Here is a 7,893-nt window from a genome sequence, read left to right on the forward strand (position 1 = left end):
CACTACAGGGTCTGTGTCCTCAGTCTGAGTCTGATCTGCTCTCTATTGCAGGAGAAATGAGAATTAGAAATGAGAAGAGCTGATCTCTGATCTGGTTTTGTCTGGGAAAGTTCCAGCATGGGAGCAGAAGTTGAGGTCTGAGTCGGGTTTGGAGGGCAAACGTGGCCACCCTGCCTCCCTCACACTACTCCACTGTGTTTCTTTTCCTCTTAAATACCAACAGGTATGCGTTTCGTAAACATCACCTCCAAATAATCCCCCAGCAACAAGAAACAAGCCTGGCACGACAACAGTGGGGAGCTTTCTGAGCCCTTTGGCTTCAATTCTGTCGCTCAGTCAGAAGTAAAACTGCTGCGAGTGCATTTTTCAAACAGACAGAAAGCCACGATCTTAAAATCCTGCATGCTCCGTGTGTGATCTGCACTCTTTTGCATATATGCATCATTTTATAACGTGTGTCATTTAAAAGTCCCTGTTGACTGAGTTGTGTTTGCCATGTTGCACTATGCAAGTAGTCGTCCCTGTGGTGTGTGTGTGTGTGTGTGTGTGTGTGTTTTGGCGGTGGTGAGAGGATCAAGCTTGCAGGTACGAGTAAATTCTCCACAGATGGTATGAGAGTAAAAACCTGCGGTGGCGTTCGTGATACGGTTTCCTGTTTGCAGGAGCAGCAGCTTCAGCAGTTTGTGATGAACTCTGTATACCCGGCGGCTCGACTTGTCGCGGCTCAGAGGGATTCATAATCGACCTGCCAATAAATAAACCGACAGCTTCCAGTTGTTCTAATTGGTGATTTGCAGTGCAGCTTGTCTGTGAGGAAGGAAAGGCTTTGTGGGGCTCGCTGGTGAGAAGATTTTATCTTTATGTGTGGTTATGTAACTCGTGGAAGAGGAGCCAACAGTCTTCCCCCTTCGTGCACGGTCCGTTAAAGGGAAACGTAACTGGGAGTTAATTATTGATTATTGCAGTGACTATCGGTTACAATTGAAGGTCTAGCATTTAGGAATGCATATCGACCGCTATGGTCAAATTGTGTAATCCAAGATTTTGTGCAATCCGTTGGTACACAAAGCGTGTGTGGTGGATGACTCTCAGTTTCTACTGCATCACACTGTAGCTCAACATCTGAATGACTCACAAACATTTTTGCGTTTGCTAAGTTCAGGTAGCTGTGGCGGCCATGTTGACTTGTTGTGTTATGATGTTAAACTTGGAACTAAAACCTGGTGTGACCATTCAGCGTTTAACGTTTACGACAGGGACGAGTCTCAGATTCTACCACGCTGCATTTCAATTCAAAATACGTGAAATTATTGGAGGTATAGTCACTTTTTATGTTTGCTTATCTTCGGTGGCCATCTTGAACTGGACTGACTAAAAGTATCTGTGGCGGTGGTGTCCAAATGCAGGGCCTGCATCCTTGGAAGGACCCGGTGTTCCAACTATCCGTGCTACTCGCCAATATTTTTATTTAATTTTATTTTTTCCTGTATTTGTATAGCGCCTTCTTAGGGTTCTACAACCCTCCAAGGCGCTTCACAACCCAATCAGTCATTCATCCATTCACATACACTTTCACACGCTCGTGGTGATGAGCTACGATGTGGCTACAGCTGCCCTGGGGCGCACTGACAGAGGCGAGGCTGCCGAGCACTGGCACCACCGGTCCCTCCAACCACCACCACCAGCAGGCGAGGCAAGTGTCTTGCCCAAGGACACAATAGCAGAATTCTCTGGTCTGAGCCGGGATCGAACCTACAACCTTCCGATTACTGAACAACCCGCTCTACCTCCTGTGCTACTTTGGGGAAATGCGCAGACCGAACACTACATCGCAGGCTGTTTTTTCTGAAGAGACGAGCGACCTCTGGGATGTATACCGAGTTAGCTTGTAAATATCGTTATTACACTGTAAACAATCCATTTCTCCCATTGTTTACCGTCATTCACGGCATCGCGACAAACACGTCCTTTTTCATAAATAAATCACAACAAACTGTATATTTTTGATAGCAATTATACTACAGTTCTGTATTTTTGAGTAACATCACCTATTTAAAATAAACCTTGCTTAATAAGCGTGTTACTATACTGTTAACAAGAGCAAAACTGTCGTAACACGCTGCGGTAGGAATATTCAAAGAGGAAGCACGGATAGTCCGAACACCGGCCCACCCAGATCCACCTAGACCAGGTCCTGCGTCAACCGCAAAATGAGCAGCTGTGAAACTGGACAATGTTTTGTCCAATCGCCATGCACCGTCAGGTTAGAATATATGCATGACAGCAAATGCCTATCTGACAACACAAGTCGGTCAGACAGGCATGTGCTGTCAGATCATGAGGCAAGCACCAACAGCTAGCATTTTTAAATCACGCTTGAAAACTCACTTCTTCAACCTAGCTTATACAACATAATTATGACCATCACTTACATCTGCATTGTTTAAAAATGGACTTTACAATATCAACTTCCGTACTATTGAGGTTCTTTTTTTAAATGTTTTTCTAATTTTTATTCTCCCTGTGTCTTATTGATTTTTAGCTGTTAGTTTTTGGGAATTTTGTTGTATTTCCTTTTAATCTTTTATCTGTGTTCGACATGTTTGTATACCGCCTGTTTAATTAACTAACATTTTTAGTGTACAGCGCCTTGTTTGGTTGTAATGCCTTGTGAATGCGCTTTATAAATAAAATTGGATTGGATTGGATCATCATACACTTTGTTTTAGCAACCGTAAGACACCCTGATGGGTGGTTTTATATATTTTAAAGTGAAATTTTCTAAAAGTTTTATAGGATCAGAAGGTGGTAAAATAAAAATTTGCGATACACATTCATCAGTTCATTTTTGTGGATGATAAAAGATTATGAACACAATCGACACCCGCTTTCCTTGTACTTTGCTGTCTGTATGCTGAACTGAAGGCTTCTCAGAACGTAGCAGCGGTTTAGATGAACGCATGTACTGCATGTATGCTGCTCTGATATGTATGGCGCTCTGTCAGAACAATGGTTCAGATTTATTCCCTCCCATACCTTGGCGTTGATTATTGAGGTAATCAAGAAAAATTAGTATAATTTCTGAACCATTTTGATGACCTTTTCACACAAAATACCAGCTGTTACCATTTATTAAGCTAAAGCTAACAGAATACTGCCAGATTAGGAAAAATGGCCACTAGTCATAGCCTAGTGAACTAGACCAAATTCTTGCTTTGCAAAATTTGGTCTAGGAATGCTCCACTGGAACCTCTGCAGCCCCAACAGCATTCTGGCTGTCCAATCACAGCTCTCTAGAGGGGTTTCAAACACATAAAGAGCTGTGATTGGTCCATAATGGTGGGCCAGTCATAGTGCTCTATCTGCTTAGTGAACAAATCACAGAGCTTTATCCGCTTTGTGGGCCAATCAGGGCACTCCATATGCCTGGTGGGTGGGATGATGCAACAGAGTGAAACAAGAGTATGTCACATTCATTGTCCAGTGGCATGTGGAGATATTTGAAAGACAACGGTAGAACCCGCCCCACAACCGAGAGCCGTCAATGGAGCATTGCCAGACTAAATAATACATTTATTTAGTCTGGCTTGCCAGGCTACACTAGTCACTGAACTGAATAGTCTGTATACTTAAAGAAGAAGAAGCAGAAGAAGAAAGTATTTCTGTAGCGCCTCTCAAGATAAAAATCACGAGGCGCTTCACAAAAATAAAAAATGTAAAATATAAAAAAGAATTTAGAAAATGATTAAAATATATTTAAAAAGAGCAAAACATAGACAATTGTGATTAAAAATGTTAAGAAAGAGAGAGAGTGAACAGGAAAGAGGTAAATCAGTGGAGCCTGAGGAAGGTGGAATAGGTGGGGAGAGCAGAATAAAGAGAGAGAGGTAAAGAAGGTCATACAAAAGCCTGCTTGAACAAGTGAGTCTTCAGCTGCTTTTTAAAGGAGACCACTGAGTCCACTGATCTCAGGCTCAGGGGGAGAGAGGTCCAGAGTCTGGGGGCCACAGCAGCAGATGATCTGTCACCTTTGACCTTTAGCCTGGTGCGCTGCACAACCAGTAGGCTTTGATCACTGGACCTCAGGGACCTGCTGGAGGTGTAGGGACTAAGAAGATCACCAATGTAAGATGGTGCTTGTCCATGTAAGGCCCTATAGACCAGAACCAGGATCTTGAAATGAACCCTGAAGTTGACTGGCAGCCAGTGAAGCTGGAGGAGAAGCGGGGTGATGTGGGTGTGTTTGGAGGACTTGGTCAGAAGCCGAGCACAGGCGTTCTGAACCACCTGTAGACGGTTCAGGGAGGTTCTGCTCAGACACGTGAAAAGAGAGTTACAGTAGTCTAAGCGTGAGGAGATGAAGGTGTGGAGAACTGTCTCAAGTTCAGAGCGGGACAGAATGGGACTCAGCTTAGCAATGTTCCTGAGACGGAAGAAGGAAGAGCGAACAAGAGAACTGACATGAGAATCCAGGGTGAGAGCTGGGTCAAAGGTCACACCAAGATTCCTGACGGAGGGTTTGGTGTGAGAAGCAAGCTGACCAAGAGAGTCTCTGACTTTGGGAACCAGCTTGTCTGGGGCACAGATGAGGATCTCAGTCTTATCTTCATTCAGCTGTCGAAAGCTCCCAGCCATCCAGGTTTTGATAGAGTCTAAGCAGGTGTGTAACAGCTGCAGCTTAGACATCTCATGGAGCTAACTATGGTAGAGGACACCTTAAAACAAACAAGAGTTAAAAACAAACCATGAAGACCCTACTTTTACTCATCGTGGTTCATAGTGAGGTCTACTGCTGCAATTAGTTGCAACAAGCTTTCTTATCCAAGCCCCGAGTGTATTTGCAAGAACCACTCCAGACCGGCCTTCAGGCTGATGCATCATCACACCTGATTCTACCCAACTTGACGAAAGCACATGGCTGACGGCACACATTAGCATAAAATCCGAACATCCTCTTTCATTCCTTCTCTTCAGCCTTCAGTACTCTTTTGCAACTGCTGCTTTGGCAAAGATCACACCTGCTCGCAGCACTACTGTCCGGCGGAATCCGTACTTTTCTCCAAAGCATGAATATTCAGGAAGCAAGATCATCTGGCACGTGCTTCCTTTCGTTTCTGGCGTTCTGCGTAGCTGATCGAGGGCAGACCGATCAAGGACTGACAAAACAAAATGAGTGAAGTTTGTAGACGACGCAGCTCAGAAATGTGTTATGTTCCTGAAAACGGTCCACAAAGCAGCGTGTTGTGGCTGTCGGCTGCATCAGGAAATCCCCTCAGACTATCAGGACATAACATCTAACACAATGTCTTACTTGTGCTGCTTCTGCTTAATGTCCTGGGACATTGCTAGAAATTCCCGTGACATTAACATTGGCGTGCCCAGATCTTTTAAAATGGGGCTGCACTTCTTTATGCATGGGTGGCACCAATGGTTATGATTTTTTTTCTACCCCAAGCATTTTGTAGACAAGTCTATTTAATGGGAATTCAGTGGGGCGGCCAATCAGATTCCAAAGGGTGGCATGTGCTACCCCAGGCCACCCCCTGGACACGCCCATGGACATTAAGGATCGGATACTGTAATTTATGCTCAATATCCACTGTTGTTGCCAGCTTCATTTACATTCACTGTATGCATCACATGACCTCCTTTTATTAACCACGACTTTAAGAATAAAGCTCCCTTCCTCCAACAAGCATCATTTCTCCGTCCTCATTGCCCTTTTAGCTTCTCAGAACAGCACCTTTTTCTCTTTTACCCCCCCCCCCCCCCCCCCCACACACACACACATCTATTTTTCTCACTTCAATTACATCCTCTTTGTTCTACTCAGATTAGGGTCGCACGCTGATGAAGCCCTTGAGAGACTTTGGAGGTCTCAGAGCCTCGCGGCCTCATTTGTGAGGATCTTTTTGAGCTTCTTTGCGCTGCTTCTGCATTTACTCGCTGCTTCCGTCTGAAACTGTCACCGAGTCACATCCAGGGTGCTGGAGGAAATGAGAGTACGGTTCTGTCGGAGTATTTAAAGAGTGAACGGCAAACCTCAGCTACAACAACTGTGTCTGATATAGCCCACATTTTAGGCCACTTTTGTGCTTTTTTTGTCTGCCAAACCATCCTTCTTGCAGCCTGGTGGCTAATAGCAGACTGCTGAAACCAAACGCGTGCTTTAAGCTAGTTAGAGATCAGTGTTTCCATCAAAGGCAGTACGTTCTGGTACCTGTTGAGAAACTGACACAGAATGTGGGACGAGAAGCATTTCTGCCTATGTGTGTGTGTGTGTTTACTTCCCAGAGTGGAAAATATGACCAGATCAGAGAAACCACCTTTTAAGATTGGAAGTTTTTAATTAAAGACCTAGGATTTCGACAAACTTTATGTATTTTGGGTCAGATCTTGAATATAACTTTACGCTGCATCTCGCGTTTTGCAGCACGATCTTGTGCGACCTTTTAGCACCTCGAGTATGTGTTGGGGGTGACTCGGCTGCTGCGCACCCAGTTTCAGCTCCTTATCTGTTTAATTTGCCGAGTCATTCTTGTGCTTGAGAAGGTTGATTAGCTGTGGTGGCCATGTTGAAATGGGTTGAATCAGCTGTAGAGGCTCATCTAAGAGTTTCATTGAATTTTGTCCAGTGGTTCATGAAATGTTCTATACATGTACACAGACAGACAGAGGCAAAAACATTAGTGCCTGTATTTATGTAGGTTTTTCTCTAATGGAAACTCACCCTTTGCATCCTTCTGTGCTGCCATGTGGGTCTCCGCCGCTTCTGTAAACATTCCACACGAGAAGAAAAACACGTTCATTCATTTTCTGTCAGTGTTTGCTTTCAGGAATTAGTTGCCTAAAACAAGCAGTTGTGATGTCACAAACGGGAACATTTGCATGGATTCAACTCTCATGTTTAAGAGGAAATTTTTGGAGCACTTCCTGGATATCAGAGCTTCTCAGCTTATAGCAGCCTGAGTGAGCAATGAGTGGCCGGCTCCAGCTTGTTTTTCTTAAAGTGACAGAGCCCTGCTCATTCTGGAAGATACTGGAAATGTCAAGAATGAAATGGCAGAATTTGCTCAAGTTTACTCATATTTTCATGCGTTTGCAATGGTCTCTATTGGGAATAAATGCTTTATCTCCACAAGTAACTCTGGAGGAGTCCTGCCATGTGGTGGAGCTGCTAATGCTAACAGTTAGCTTCTTCTAGTCGAGACGTTCTCGGCTGTGTTCTGGATAGGTGTAGGAGACTATTCTCATGATCGGCTGCAAAACTCAGTGATCGATCTTTTTCAATGATAAGCTGGTTTCTCAGTCATCGTGTTCTTTCATGTGAGGGATTTTGTGTTGACCATTGGACATTTATGACTTTAAAAAAATCATACATCACCTTTAAGTAATGAGAGCAGGAGTTGGCCTGATGTTGTGAAACTCTTAACCTCTTTATGATGGGTGATTGTATTTGATCACTTAAATCCATTCCATCATTTTTAGGAGAAGGCTTGTAAATCTAGGGAAAACAATAAAATGATAGAATAATTAAAAAAAATCTGTATGATGAGAAATACTTTAATGGCCTCCAAAGACATTCATGCATTTAAACGTTTCAGTTTCAAGTCTTTCACTTGAAACGATCAAAACTCTCATCCACATTCCTTGAATTCAGCTCATAAAACCAACCTCGCCCTCCAGTGGAAATCCTGGGTCTGAATCACACTTAGAGACCTTGCACTCACAGTTTCAGGTGATTATGTGGTTAATTGCCCCGTCCTTTTTATTCTGTCATTTTCAAAATCTAAATACCAATCAGAAAAAATTCAATTAACCGTGGCACAATGAACGTTATTTTGATGATAAATACCCATCAGTCCACAGAAAATGGGGTTATGTTGTTATTTA

This window comes from Nothobranchius furzeri, chromosome 15 (genome assembly GCF_043380555.1).
Source record: "Nothobranchius furzeri strain GRZ-AD chromosome 15, NfurGRZ-RIMD1, whole genome shotgun sequence".
Taxonomy (NCBI): domain Eukaryota; kingdom Metazoa; phylum Chordata; class Actinopteri; order Cyprinodontiformes; family Nothobranchiidae; genus Nothobranchius; species Nothobranchius furzeri.